The sequence below is a fragment of the Myotis nattereri genome (genome assembly GCF_964212035.1).
Source record: "Myotis nattereri genome assembly, chromosome: 2".
In the NCBI taxonomy this organism is placed as follows: Eukaryota; Metazoa; Chordata; class Mammalia; order Chiroptera; family Vespertilionidae; genus Myotis; species Myotis nattereri.
In genome coordinates, this window is record NC_138076.1 from 72,744,393 (window position 1) to 72,760,631 (window position 16,239).

The following is a 16,239-nucleotide window of genomic DNA, read 5'->3' on the forward strand; positions in this document are numbered from 1 at the left end:
GGCTCCTAGTATATATATAAAAGTCTAAGCAACCTTTATGACCGAATGACCAGAATGACCAGAATGACCAGTTGACCAGTCGCTATGACACGCATGTAGAGAGTGCCTAGGAAGGCACATGAGCTTTTCTTTAATTATTGTCAGCTGAATCCAGTGGCGTTGGCAGAGCCATGTCCTGGAAACACGCCTTGCCAGAGGCAGGAGTGTTGTCAGCTTGACCTTCAGTCCAGGCACTAGGGGATGGGTTTCGTTATCTAAATCAAGCCAAGCACCAGGAATGAATACAACTCGGGTCCACCCAAGAATGCACATAACCTCCTTTGTCTTGACCTTTAGTAAAACTTCCTGGTTTCTGCTGTATAAAATAAACATGCTGCATTGGCTCTGGGTCCCTGTCTCTCCATTAGAGGACAGTGGTCCCACCCAGTCCCAGCTTTCCCTACTGTATTTGTGTCTGTCTCTTTCATTTTCTCAATCCCCCGTTGCCCCTACTCAGGAACTGGACTGCTCTCTAGCCGTGCTGGACGGGGGAAAAGAGAGAAATATTTATATGTGCACTGACCACCAGGGGGCAGATGCTCAATGCAGGAGCTGCCCCCTGATGGTCAGTACACTCCCACAGCCAACTTCCGGGGGCCCCTCTCACCAACATCCCACGGTCCCTCCCATCCTCCAGCAGGCCGACCTCTCACGGTCCCTCTCCTCAGCCAGCCAGCCCCCCTCTAGGCCTCGATCTCAGGCCAGACCGAGGGACCCCACCCATGAAAGAATTCGAACACCAGGCCTCTAGTAAATAAATAAAAGCATGACCATTTCAGAACATAAAACAATATCTAGACTTGATATTAGTGATACAGCTGCAATTGGATTTTAGAGATCACCTATCTCTTTTTTTTTCAATATACAACATTTATTGCATCTTTAAAATGTCACAAATAAGTCTGAGGAATTATCCAGCATCTTGCTATTTCTATAGCTGGACAACTTAGATCTTATTCATCAGACTGCTGAATTGTTATTTTTTTTAACATAGATATTCTCCCCTAATTTTCTGTATCCTTGTTTCTAACTATTGTGGCTTGCTGAATCAGAGCAGCTGAATTTGATACAAGTTCAATGTCATTTCCTTCAAGAATTAACTCATCTTTCTGGGCTTCAGATACTGAATAAGCAACACCAGATCTCATCCCAACCCTGCGATGTATTTTTCACCCAAGAAATTTCTGATTTCAACAAGAGAACCATCCTCCTGAATAATGTTGTTGATGGGGAAGTGAGCATACACAGACTTCATCTTGTAATGGAAGCCCAGTGTGACACCCTTGATCATGTTCTATACATGACTGCAAATATTGTGAACAGTAGCCAGTTCCTTTCTATTTTCTAACCATTTGTCAAATCTAGCCTTTTCTTTTTCTTTCCAAGGAGACTGAGTTCTACATTGATGTATGTGACTGAAGTCCTTCAGCAGGCTACCTTTGGGGCCCTTCACCATAACTGTGTGACCCTTCAGAGTGATGTTGACATTTTCTGGAATGTCAGCAATCTGATCGCTGAAAATGTTCTTTATCCTCGAACTTGGTAGGTAAAAGAGCTAGAGATCACCTATCTCAATAATTTCATACTACAAATAAGAACATTGAGATAGTGAGGTCAGAGAGCTCATTACTGACATACCATAGCCCCATGTTCACAAATGTCTCCTTAATTAGCATGTGTCCTTCATCTGTAATGTTTCTTCTCTTCCTACTGACCCCACCCCTCTGGTGAGTTTTTTCCATTATCCAATCTATATATATAAAAGGCTAGTATGCCAAGTGTCCGACCACTCAACTGTTTGACTAGTAGCTATGGTGCGCATTGACCATCAGGAGGCAGACCTCAACACACAGGCATGAAAACATGGAATAGACTGATGAATCTCAGAGGGAAGGGGGGTGGGAAGAGATTAATCAAAGATCTTGTATGCATACTAAAGGCCTGGTGCACGGGTCCCTTGTACTCATCTGCACCCTCTCGCAATCTGGGACCCCTTGGGGGATGTCGGACTGCCAGTTTTGGTCCAATCCCTGCAGGCCAGACAGAGGGACCCCACCAGTGCATACATCTGTGCACTGGATCTATAATATTCAAATAAAATGTCCCAGGTTGGGGACATTCCCATTGCCATGCCTGTCCCCACTCATTTCATTGCTACCATTACATTTGTGCTTGCTATGTATATCTATAAGCCCATAATTCTAATCTAAAAACATTTAAGCCTATGATAATTAATTTTTAAAAGTGGTGAAATCTACTTGGAAAGTAACAATATCTTACTAAGAATTGAATCTTTGTGCCTGACTGAGCTTCTGTCACAAGGAATGATCCTTGGTGACTGAAACAGAAGCATAGGTAACCATGTGTGATAGCTTAAATACAAAAATCCGTTCTTCATTGGACAAGCAGAGCTTCTGGTTGGGTGATGTAAAATGTAGTATAGACGCTAAGAGGTTGTGCTTGGATTGAACACCATTCTTGTTCTTACATAGGCCTGTGTGGTACACAAAGCTTATTTTTCCAGGGTTTCAAAGAAAGACAGCTTTCTTGGCAACTGGACAGGTACAAGCAGACTCCATGTAGAAGGAATGCCAAATATCACTAGCATCTAGTTTCTGAACAGGCAATGTGCACTTGAAATAGAGAGCAAAATAAATGCAGCAATATAAAATCATCAACAAAGATTGAAATATGAAAAATGAGACATTGCAAATTCTATGTCGTTAAGCTATTACCCCTGCTATCATAAAATGCGCAGATAGGTAGAGAGTAACATGGACACAGAAGTGCATTAAAGAGTAATATGTAGTGTCAATATCAGGGTAAAAAAGGAGTCTGAGAAATGGACTGCAAACAGAACAATTTCCACTAGGCATACTTGCCTAAACTGTTCACTGGCACCTTCCAGTTGTCCTATGGAATATCACCTTAGGAACTTCACATATATAGGTGCTTTTTCCAGTGATACCATCCTCAAATTCTTCCAGTTTGGGTGAACTTCCCCACACTCATCTCAACTTTCACTACCATCCTTACACCAAACAGTTACACAGTTAGACTAACTTTTAGTCAAATGGGCAATGTTACTGAGCTCTTACTATTGTTGGGTCTCATGTTTCTGCATGTCTTCTGAACAGAGACTTTGCTAGCTTTTGTTCTAGACTATCTTTTTAAGGATGCTTATAAAGCAAATGACATTAATATACAGTGTCTCACTCAGAAGGGAATAGATTTGTTTGATGTCCTGGATAATAAAGCAAATGTCTTCCTTTGTGTAGGTTTGCTTTGACAATTTTAGGTGGATCTCTAAGATTAAAGTTCCTCAGCTGTGACACAAACCCACGGTTTGTACACAATACACCTAAGCTGCTCCAGATCACCTCCATGGGATGGGGGCAAGAGGGACCAAGGCAAAATCAAAGCGCATGCTTCCCGATGTCCACTGTAATAAAGTCCTTTGTCTCTGACCCAGAAGTCCCATGACTTCCACCAGCTTCTACAAGGAAAACTTTCATTCAGGGTTATATCTCCCACTCTTCACAGTTCTTGACAATTATATGTGCGACATAACTCCAGTGCTATGAAAACAGTGATGAGTAACCACTATGCCCTGGTCCTAATTAGGGTTGTATTTTATAGAGGGAGACAAACAAAAACCCATGTAGATAATAAAATCCATGATGGCCACAGTTCCACCCACATAAGTGTCGTAATGAAAGGCAACAGAGAGCTATCCCTCTAATAGAGATGGAGGAAAAATAGTGATGGAAAATATCTCTGAATAAGTGACATTTAAACTGGGAAGATAGCCCAGCCGGTATGGCTCCATGGTTGAGCATTGACCTATGAACCTGTAGGTCACGGTTCAATTGCTGGTCAGGGCACATGCCTGGGTTGCAGGTTCGATCCCCAGTGTGGGGCATGCAGGAGTCAACCCATCAATGATTCTTTCTCATCATTGATGTTTCTATCTCTCCCTGTCTGTTCTCTCTGAAATCAATAAAAAAAACACATATATTTAAAAAAGTAAACTAGGGCATAAATTATAAGATAGAGCCTTCCACTAGAAGTAGGAGAGAGGTGATTTCTAGGTAAACAATACATCAAAAGAAAGGGCTGTAAGCTGAGTTTGGATATCAGAAGAGAGAGCAAGGGTAAAATTTTTTGAAAACTGTGTATGTACAAGAGGTTGTTAAGGTTCATAGTATACAATAAATTCTTAAAGAATTTGGTTAAAATAATAAATTTTCTAAGTAAAATTAGATTTTTTAGGAGAGGAAAGTAGCTAACCATGGGAATTAATGATACTTGATTTGTGTTTTTAAAAGATAATTCAGATTCTATTAGGTAAATACATTTGAAAAGGTCAAGTGGGAATAGAAATAGGGTAGAAACAATAGAATTTGGGGGACTACTATTAAGACAATAGAAAACAGATAGATGAATATTAGAGTAGGCAATTGAGACATAGAGAATTAGAAATAATCAAAATATATTTTAGAAGTAGAACTGAGAGTTCAGTGTGGATGGTGAGTGAAAGGGAAAGAAAATTGATGTCTAGATTATTGGAAAAACCAACTATATTTACCCACTCTCTCACTTCTTCCCTATCTTCCTTCGTTGGCATTTATTAAGGCTCATGTGAAAGTCAGGTGCTCTTTTAGGATATGGAATACAACAGTGAACAAATACAGTCCTTGCCATTAAGCAATTTGCATTCCAACAGGAGGTAGCAAAAATTAATAAATAAAAATATCACAATGTTTTGAGAAATTATGCAATATAAGGAAGTTATAAGCCCTACTGGAGAAAAATGAGAGGTCACAGGATAGAGGATGAAAAGGATTCTGTCTAGATAGTGTGGTTAGGAATGGCTTTTGCTGAAACGACATCTGAGAAGAGACATACATGCAGGGGGTGAATGAGCCAGGTGGATATTGGCATGATTTGAGTCTTTCAGGCAGAAGGGAAAATATAAAGGTCTTGGGTCAAGGGGGTTCACTGAGTATGGTTTCATTTGCATTACTATTTCTGGCTCTAAAGCTCTCTGAGCTTTTCTTTTTCCTTCTCTCAAAAGCCTAAATAAATAATTAAACAGAGTCAAGCCCACCTTGTTAATCACATGTTCCTCCGAGCAGGGTGCCTGTCATAGATTTGGCTCCCAATAATCAGTTGCTCCCCAATTAGCACCTCTTTCTCTGGCAGAATAAGTGTTTTTCTTTAAAAAAAGAAACAGTCTCACATAATACTGTTTATTTAAACTTAGACTCACTCATAAATTATTTATTTTTTCCTGGCCTCCGTCCAGTCTTCTGGGATTGCTGCTTCTCTTGACCTCTCAGAGAATTCAGCACATTCTTGTTCAGCTGAATCTTTGCCACCTGCATATAAACTTGCCTTAACTTAGCCCGCCCTGAAAAAAATGAGGGCAATTTTAAAACCCCACTTGGCTCCAATGCTCCTCCTCCAGACATTGCCCCATTTTCTATGATACCCTTCAGAGTAAAGCTGTGGAAAGCTGTGTATGGTCACTCCTTCCTCATGTTCTATTTGTTCTTTTTTCCTCCTTTATTTCCAGCACCCCCCCATCACCATTTTTCCCCCTTATACCCTCTTACAACTCCACCTACCCCAGCCCCAAATTCACCACACTGTTGTCCATGAATCATTTTTTCTTCTCTCTTCTTTTTTGCTCAATCCCTCCACCCCCAACCCCTGCTCCCACCAGAGCTGTCTGCCTGCTATCTATGAGTCTGTCTCTATTTTGCTTTTTGTTCTTTGTGAACATTGCCAATGTGGCCTTCTCTCTCTTTTCCTAATCACTAGTGGATTTTATTACTTTTTTAAAAAGTATCTTTGACTTCATTTAATATGTGTTTTATCTCTTCTTAATTAATGTCTACTCTTCTAATAATAAAGGCTAACCACAAAGAACTGAGCAGTATCCTGGCACCCTGTATCTTTTACATATTTACTCTTTTGATCCTTACCACAACCCTGCAAGGCAGGTATATTACTAACCTCCATACATTATAAATGAGGAAAAATTGAGAGCTAAAGCTACTTTCAAGGTCAACAACTGTTAAGAGAGAAAGCAGAGATTCACATGTAGTCAGAGACAATACCTCTTTATAAAGGTTTACCTTCTACTTTCTTTGGGTTTATTCTTCAGCATTTATTGTTTTAAAACTTTAAAGTTGTAGGATGCTTAGCTCATTAAGTTGAGCCTTTTTCTTTTACTTTCCTAATATAAAATTTAAGGCTCTATAATGGCAACTAAGTTACACTTCATTTACATTATGCAAGTTTTTATACTATCCATTTCTGTTTTCTCTTTGATATACCAACTCTTCAGAACAATGTTGTTAAATTTCTATTTCGAATCACAATATGTGGTTGATTCAATGACGACTATCCTTATAAGGGACAGAAGGGATGGCCATGTGAAGACGGAGGCACCGGTTGGAGTGACACCGCCACAAGCCTAGGAACACCTAGAGACCCAGGAGCTGGAAGAGGCAGGAAGGACCCTCCCCTAAAGCATTTGGAGGGAGCACAGCCCCACCCACACCTTCATTTCAGACTTCTGGGCTCCAGACTATGAGAGAATACATTGTTCTTTTAAGCCATCCACTTTATAATAATTTGTTATGGTGGCTCTAGTAAGGTAATTCACCCCCAAATATAGGTCTTTAAAATTTTTATTTTTCAGTATAAATTCTTAATAAAATCTAAAAGATATAGATAGAGTGGCCAGATTATTATGACCACCCCATCAGTACTTCGTTGGGCCACCTTTTGCCTTCAATACTGCGGCAATTCTTGGCATTGACTCCATGAGATGTTGAAAGATGATGCCAGGAATCTGACACCATGCCTGATGAATATCACTGTCCAGTTCTGTGAGATTTGATGGTTGTGGAACCAGCTGCCTGATGGCTCTTTTAACTTTGTCGCACAAATGCTCAATTGGATTGAGATCTGGTGATTGTGGGGGCCACCTAAGCAAGGTAAAGTCTCCCTCATGTTCTTGAAACCACTCCTGCACAATATGGGCACCGTGGCATGGCGCATTGTCTTGTTGGAAGAAGCCATCTCCATTGGGATACGCTATCAACATGATAGGATGAACTTGATCAGCAACAATACTTAGGTATGTTGTGCTATTCAGACGTTGTTCCACATGAATTAAAGGGCCCAAATCATGCCAGGAAAACATGCCCCAAACCATAACACTGCCCCCATCAGCTTGAAGACTTGTACTCATGCATGTGGGGTGCATGCTTTCATGCCGTTTCCACCAAATTCTCACTCTGCCATCTGCATGATGCAACTGGAAACATGATTCATCGGACCACATGATTTTTTTCCAACGCTCGACTGTCCAATCCTTGTGTTCCTGTGCGAATTGGAGACGTTTTATCTTGGTAACTGCAGATAGCAAAGGTGTTCGAACAGGCCTTCGGCTGTTTTGCTGATACTCACTCCATGGCTCCAAGTGCCAACAATCATCCCATGTTCAAAGGCTGTTAAATCATGTTGTTTACCCATATCTTCAGAAAAGAGTCACTTCTATTGTCGTGGTAAACAACCTGCTTCCCTATTTATAATGGTCTGGCCCTCTAGCATCTTCAGCGTGAAATTATAGGTAATTTGCTTACAAATATCAGGTGGTCATAGTAATCTGGCCACTCAGTTTATATATATATATATATATATATATATATATATATATATATACCCCCCCAAATAAAATATTAATTTAAATTGAATATGTCTAGCTTTATGCAAACTTCACTAATTTATCTTCTTTATTGCCTTTTTGTCTTTGCCGAGAGAAAGTTTTTTCATATAATCTAGCAAGCCACAGAGAGTAATTGGCAAACAAAAATTTAAACTATGTATTTTAACATCCATTCTCTGGTCTGGTAAATCCAAAAAATACTTAAATACTTCTTTCACTATTTCTATGACTAATCAAATGAGACCTAATAATAATTGATAAATATTTAGTCATATTTTAATAAAATAGTCATATTTTAAATTTTTTGTCATCCTTGATTTTTAAAATTATGTACTTTCTTAATTTCCCAAAGAAATCTTATTCATATATTAATAAAGGAACTATGGGCAAAACTCTAAAATGAAAACAGAAGCTGGTAAGGGAGGGAAAAGTTAATGGAGAAACAGTTAGATAGACATTGGCATCACCAAATAAACAAGTCAAATTGAGATCTACAACAAAAGTAGATCATTCTGCTGAAATAAATTGAAAGGGTTTATGACCCATAATGCATCTCCCTTTAGCTTCTTCATGAATACTTCCTCTACTAAGGTGTTCATTACTACAATCCCTTGAATTCGAATCATAATACATGGCTGATCAGTCATAAAATAATTGAAAATAGGACCAAGCAATTATTTGGTGTAAAAGTAAAACACCACACCATTAGTAGCTCTTTGATTTCTTTTGTCAAGTTTCTTTCTATTTTATGTTGATTAAATTGTCTCCAAATCAGAATTAATTCAATTTTGATGCTTAGCTAAACAAATATATAAACCATAGATTCACTTTAGCTCATATACCTCACTATTCTGTAAGTGCACCATTTTTTCCAGAAATATAAATAACACAAGACCAAGACTCTGTGACAGTGTCTAATGAATGAGGTAATATTTATTTTTAAAGGGTGTGTTTAAAATATTCTAATTGAAACAACTAATTTCTAACTATGCAATAATCAAAGTAATTTTGTATTACATGTGCAATATGAAGTTTATGAGCAGAGCAGAACTCACATTTTTCTGTGCAACACAATACATCAAAAGATACTAACTAAACTTTAAGAGATTTCTGCTCAGGTGACTACCCAAGCATAAGATTTACTAAAAATGCAACATTTTAATTTATTTTTATTTTGTATATTTGTGTAAAAAATTTAAAGGCAAATTTGTTTAGTGGTGGACACTTATACCTGTTTGAGTTTTGTCTCTGTTTCTCTGAGAGAGATGAAATAGACAAAATGAATTGGCATCTATTATTATAGCATTTTCAGCTTTATTTGCATAAATCGGACACAAATTGTATGGGTTTTTAATAAGAGGATATGTAGCAAGTCTGGGAAATATTTTGCACCCATTTAGTAAAACACTACTTTCAAACCCTTCTTCTATATTAGGCATGATTAAGAATAGAGTACTGAAGATAAGTCAATAAATGAGATAAAGTCCAACCTTCATAAAACTTAAAAATCATCTGGATCACCTAATTCAAGAACATTTTGCCATGGATTATAAAATAACAGCTGTAGATAATGAAATCTATGCCTTTATAAATACACAATTGATCAAATGTATCCTAAACGTTTCTACTATATCTAGTATGTCATTCTTGAAATACGTGACAATGTCAAAAAATTGCTAAGCTTCTTTCATAAATGTATTTTAGGGTATGCACAGGGAGGTTTCATTGGAAGCAGTTAGCAGGAATAAATTAAAAGAAAAGATGATATTACATAATTAACTAGCATTTTTAATTAAAAATATATTTAGTCAACATTCCGAGGCCATTATTTAAGACTGTAGTAAATATTTAAAACTTAGATTTAATTATCACTTACTAACAGAGATATAATTTAAAACATTTAAATCTTGATGGCTATCAAATAACTAATAAATAAATATAAAGTCTCTTCTGGAACATATACAATTGAAATAATTAACTAAATTCAATTTTATAAGATGAATCTGATACACCTTACAAGTCAGCTAAGCATGTTCTTTGAGATGGCACTAACCAGCCATTTACCTCAATTATCTACTTGCCCAGAGCAAGATTACAGGACTTTTGATCTAAACTTCAGCATAAAATTTGGTTCAGGTTTTAAAATAATTACAAAACAACAATTTATTTCTTTAATAGGTCAATACTACACTTAGAGACATATGATCTCTATATCTTTCTATATTTGAGTGTTTAAGGTATCAGAATATATGTTACTTAAACACACAATTATCTAAAAGTTTCATATGTCACTACTTGAAAGTTACTTCTTAGTTAACTCTTTCCTAACATTTCAAGGACAGGTTCACTCTGTGATTTACCAAAAGCAGATAGGGTTTCCAGATATGTCAGAATAACACCTTTTATTTGCTAACATAGTACATACTGAGCTTAGGAAAAGCATCTCACCCACCCTATAATTGGGTCTGAACCTGTTTAATTGTACCTTACTTTAAAGTATATTGAAATTGGATTACATGCATGGAATACAAAGTCTATGCTGTTTAATATTATGTCACCTGGTTATAATCACCTTGAAATAGTAATACAGTATCAGTGTTATATACTGTTTAACATCTAATAATGCAGTATTAAGATAATACAAAATTATGTGCCTATTACTCCTGATTTGATCCTTGCATCCATGGGGATTTATAAACATTTTTCTGGAAGTCCAAGAGATTTCCTTTAGTACATATATTTACAATTTGTATTTTATTTTCCAGGATAACATATATTTTTATTGACCATCTGTTTGGTTCTTATATCTGAGTTCCACACACAATTTCCTGACTTGGCAGTTTAACTGCTTATAGTATATTGTACTACTGTACTGCAGATGTGCTATTATTGTCTCAAATATAATAACTTCCAAAAAGAAATACAACTAAATCTGTGATGGACTAGTAATTTTATTTAAACTATAATGAGCATTTTCCAGAGGCTCATTTGGGGCCAAGAACTACAATAGAACGTCAGGACCTTGGCCATGCTCCAGATATTGTGACAGGAGAGCCGCAAGGAATGTAGAAAGCACAGGTCAGATTTTGGGAAAAGCCAACGAATGTGTTTTACATAAACATTTAGCTTTTCTTTTTTCTTTCCTACATGAAAAAATGTACTGAAAACTGGATGTATAATAAAAGATGTCGTGATATATTCTTAAAAATTGCAGATGAAAAAAATGACCAAATACGTATAAAACCATACATGCATCCATACTAAATAATGACTATCATTTAAGTATAAAACTTTTTCATAACTAAAGGATGGCAGAGATTTACAGTTATTCCATTAACATGGAGAAAAAAAGAATAATAATACTTAACTTGGTGCTGTAAGGTACTTATGTGATTTTACTACATGGATACATTAATAATTTCTCAACCTTCTGCATTGATACACTGTATAGAAATAACTGGAAGTTGTTAAAGTTTAGAATAGAAGTTCAGAAGTTCTGATTATTCTCCTTGCAATTAAGAGCTAAGCAGAGACCAGATGACACATTCAATTGAGATTTTTAAAAAAGATTTATTAATAAAGAGGCTGTTTACAGAAGTGTTAGCAGGATTGAGGGAACCAACAAACAATACTGAGTCACCCATTCACTCAAAACAACAGGAGGACAATATCGTATGTAGGTCCCAAGGGCAAGTACAACACACGGTGTTACTAGAATTTAGTTGAGAGAAGGAACCTTGGGAAAAGGACTGCCAGACAGAAGCTGTAGTCTGAATAGAACCTCTATAAACTGTGAGGCAGAAGAGAAGGAACAAAATAATTAATTATCCCCTGTACTCTTTCCTCCTACCCTCTGATTTCTTGTGGATAACACAAACTGGGCAAACCCCACTGAAACAGTGTTCAGGAGGCTGAGGAAGGCACTCCATAAAGAACAGTCTGTCAGGGCACATAGTCCCGTAAATGAGTTGGTGTGGAGTATGGTGGAGAGTGGGGTGAGGAAAAGAGAATAGCCCGTAGATTGCCCTCTGTAAGTTCTGAATTATTAAAATAAACAAGAGAATAGCACAGATGAGTCACTTTGGGGTCTCAGCAAATGTGTGATTTTGCTGCTTTTACAGCCTAAATTATTTCTCATTAGAACTGTGGCAATGTGCTCTGAATGACCATCCCGATGTGTTACAAATAGGTATTTTGAAGAGTGCTGCAGAAGTGTCCCCTGTGTCCTTCCCTGATCATAGACCCTTCCTTCCTTCTTGAAAATAGCCATCATCCTAATTTCTTGGTAAGCGTGCCCTTGCTCTCTTTTTATCACCAGGGTATACACCATTGCCTAGACTTTTATCAGGATGGAAAATTTTATATGTTGTCCTTTCTTGTTTTTGTTTTTTTTATAACACCTTTATTGAGATATAACTTTCACTTCATAAAATTCACCCTTTTAAAGTATACGATTCAGTGGTTTTAGTATATTTATTGAGTGGTACTAGACTGACCAAAAGAAAGAGAGAGGTTCAAATCAGTAAAATCAGATAAGAACAGGACACAATTGATATCAATTTTACAGCAATAAAAACATAAAAGAATGCTATCAACAATGATTTGTCCATTCTCCAGATGATGGACATTGGAGCTATTTGCACTTTTTGGCTATTATGAACAACTTCTATGAACATTCATGTACAGGGCTTGTGGGTGTTTTGTGTGGACATATATTTTCATTTCTCCTCGCTAGATACCTATTATCAAAGTGGAAATGATGGCTCGTACAGTAACTCTGGCTTTAGCTTTTTGAGAATCCATCACTGGAGCCCTGTGGGCATGAGCTTTATGTAATAGACACTTAAAATTTGCTAATTCGGTCTCCATTATCCATCTAGGTCTATTAGTTTTCTCTATGTCTAGAGTCAATTTAAATAATTTGTGCTTTCCAGGAATACTTTCATATCAGCTGGATTATCTAAATGCTATAGACCCCACCATGCAATTACATACATAATATCTTAGACAACTGTTTTTTAAATCAGATCACATAAATTGGGAGAAGAAATGTAAATTTGTATTGGCTGTTATTTTTTTAATGAGCCTTACCAGTGCTCTTAATTTTGGGGATAGGTTTGAATTCGTGTCTGGGTATTTCCTTTTACATAAAGACCTCTTTCTTAGTGTTTCTTGTAAGTGTGGTCTGCTAGATATGAAATTTCTGTTTTGTTTATCTGTGGATCTCTTTATTCCATATTCATTTTTGAAAGATAATTTGTTGAATATGAATCCTGACTGTTTTTTTGTGTGTGTTTGTCCACAGCACTTTGAATATGTCATCAAACTACCTTCTGGCCTCCTCCGTTTCTGACAGTTCATTTTATTGAAATTTCCTTGTATATGATTGTTACAAGGATTTGCTGCTTACAAGGTGTTTGTTCTTGAAAATCTTTTTCTTTCATTAACTTTACTATGGTATCTGAGTGTAGATTTCTTTCTTTTTATCCTGCTTAGAGTTAGTTGAGATTCTTGGATGTGTAGATTAGATTTTTGGGAAATATTCAGTCATTATTTTTCCTTTTTTAAATTCTTTCTCTCTCATCTCATACCCCAGAAAGTATAGCCTTGGGCATATGACAGTCACCCAGTGATGACAGTGTAAGCTTTTGAGGGGTTATCCTTGGAGGCCTCTTTCCCTGATCTCTCAGTGAAGCTGTAGGCCTTTCTTATATCTCACCAACAGTTACCTTCCACTAATTGCAGGCTGATTGCTCTATTGTTTTTGACAGTGCCCTGGGGCACAAATTGTACACATCACGATCCAATTAAATGAAGGCCTCTTTTAAGAGATCAACTGAAGGACTTGTATGCATGCACATAAGCATAACCAATGGACATAAGACACTGGGGGGTAGGGGAGGCCGGGGGAATGTCAAGGAGGGGGGGCCGAAAAAGGAGACATATGTAATACTCTTTGTAATACTTTAAGCAATAAAACAAAATTAAAAAAAAAATAAAAAATAAAGAGAAAACATATTTACATCCAAAAAAAAAAAAAAAGAGGCAGTTTGGAAGTAAACCTCTAAAATTTGTTCGGATCAAGGGAGGGCTTTCTTAGCTGTATCTTTCCCTGATTCTTTCCAGCACTAGCCTACAGTTTAGCTTGTTCTCATGGAGCTACCAGCTTCCTGTTAATTGCTTAACTAATACTGCACAGTCAGTGCCCTTAGGGAGAGCTTCAGAGTTCTCTGTTCATATAGCCAGCCTCTTGCCCTGGGCTAAATTTCTGCACCACTGCTCCAGCGCTGCAGGTGGGGAGACTCTGCCTCTTTTGGAGTGATATCCCTTTTTAAATTCCTGGGTGGAGGTAGAGATGATAGCCTATAGCCTATTATCTCTTCAGCTGTGAAACATCTGCCATACAAGCAAACCAGGCCAAGGGTGACTGGCATTTCAGTATCCCCAATCTCCCATACCTGGGTTAGAACTTCTAGCCTACAACAGTGGACTATGGTGGGTAAAGGAGAACTCTGAATCATAGGGTGGAGGTCAGGGGTGATTAAAAAATGCTGACAGTCTGCCTCTCCTGGGGAGACAGCAGCGTCATTGGCTGAGAGCTGGGGAAGAGGAAGCTCTATATTCTTTGCCATAGCCATCCAGAGAGGAGCCTCCATCGTGCTGGGGAAGTGACCTGTAGAGTGAGAGTGATAGCAACAAGTGCCACACACATGCTATTTTTTCCAAGACTTAGTTGATGTTCTTGAAGAAATATTTCTACATTTGCTGTGTTTTCATACGATTATTTCCAGAAACTTTAGATAATTGTTTGTTTAATTTTCATCAGTTATGGTTGTTTTGCTAGAGAGATAGTCCACAGTGACATTCAGAAAATGATGTATCTGCAAGCAACTAAATTCCTTTTCTCAACAATGACTGCATTCGTCTCTACCCTGATAAATATGGTATGTATCAGCGGTTCTCAACCTGTGGGTCGCAACCCCTTTGGCGGTCAAAGGACCCTTTCACAGGGTTCGCCTAAGACCATCCTGCATATCAGATATTTACATTATGATTCATAACAGTAGCAACATTACAGTTATGAAGTAGCAACGAAAATAATTTTATAGTTGGGTCACAACATGAGGAACTGTATTTAAAGGGCCAGAAGGTTAAGAACCACTGGTATGTATTGTTCAATAATTGTTATTGCCTTATATTACTCCATTTTATGACTATACCACAATTATTTTTTTTTCCTGATCTAATACTGATGGGCTTATGCAATACAATAAATGCTGCTATGAAGATTATTGTAAATATCCTTTCATGCACAACTACATGACTTTATCCGTGTTATATGCATAGAATTGCAATAACTGGATTACATAATATGAAAATACTAGTAACTAACTATTATTACCTAATGACCAACTGTTTTCAAAAGACACTTCCAATAGCAATGTTCAAGAGAGTTCAGGGTGAAATCGTATCTTTGGCATAATTCAATATTATAAGTCACTTGCAATTTCTGTCTATACCACTGAGATTTCATTTCCTGATTATCAATGAAATTAGATTTTTCTCATATGCTTCCTGGCCATGTGTATTGCCTACTTGGTAAAATATCAAATTTCCCCCCCATATTTCCGTTGTTTTATTTGTATGTTTTTATTGGTGATGTGGGAATTTTTTTAACATTCTGGATGCTACTAGTACTTTTTCTAATATTGATTTGAAAAAAATTTGCAAATATTTACTCTAAGTTTCTGGCTGGTCATTTTATTTCTTAAGTATATTTTGATGAATAGAAGATACTAAGCTTAGTGGAACTGAATTTATCATTTTTCCATGAGAGTTTGGGTACTACCCAGAGTGTTCTTCCATTTCTTACCACGGGCAGTGCTTTGCTCATTGTGCTCATCAAACACAATGCATCAAACTTAAGGCTCTTCCACTTCTCACCCTGGGCTCTGCCCCATCCATATCACAGATGCATTCCACATCCAGGCAGTGATCCATTTAGAGGCGTTTCTTTTATTTCCACAGATACCTCCACTTCCATAGGGCTCCTGTGCACAGGTTCCATCTCTCATGGCCTCCCACAGTTCCCCACAGACCCTGCCTTTCCATTGTGCCCTTCCATTCCTCCCCACAGGCCCTGCTCTGTCTGTGTTGCCATTTCATTCTTCACCATTCATATGTTAATTGCAGCATTATTTATAATAATCAAGGCATAGAAGAAACCTAAGTGTCCATCAATAGATAAATGAAGAACAAAGAAGTGGTATGTGTGTGTGTGTGTGTGTGTGTGTGTGTGTGTGTGTGTGTATTAAAATATGACTTGGACATAATAAAAAAAAAAGAAAAAGTTTGAAATGTTGCCAACCTGCCATCTGTAACAACATGGATGGACCTAGAGGTATTGTATTGAGTGAAATATGTCAGACAGGGAAATACCAAATGCCTTATGACTT

At 37.4% G+C, this 16,239-nt stretch overlaps 1 pseudogene across 1 annotated transcript; it reads right to left on the reverse strand.

Moving 5' to 3' along the window:
* Positions 1-992: 992 nt before the first annotated feature.
* On the reverse strand, positions 993-1,688 carry LOC308513746 (large ribosomal subunit protein uL6-like; annotated as a pseudogene). The gene is made up of 2 exons: positions 1,678-1,688; positions 993-1,577 (listed from the first exon to the last, which is right to left on the reverse strand). The product of its transcript is annotated as a large ribosomal subunit protein uL6-like (transcript).
* Positions 1,689-16,239: the final 14,551 nt, after the last annotated feature.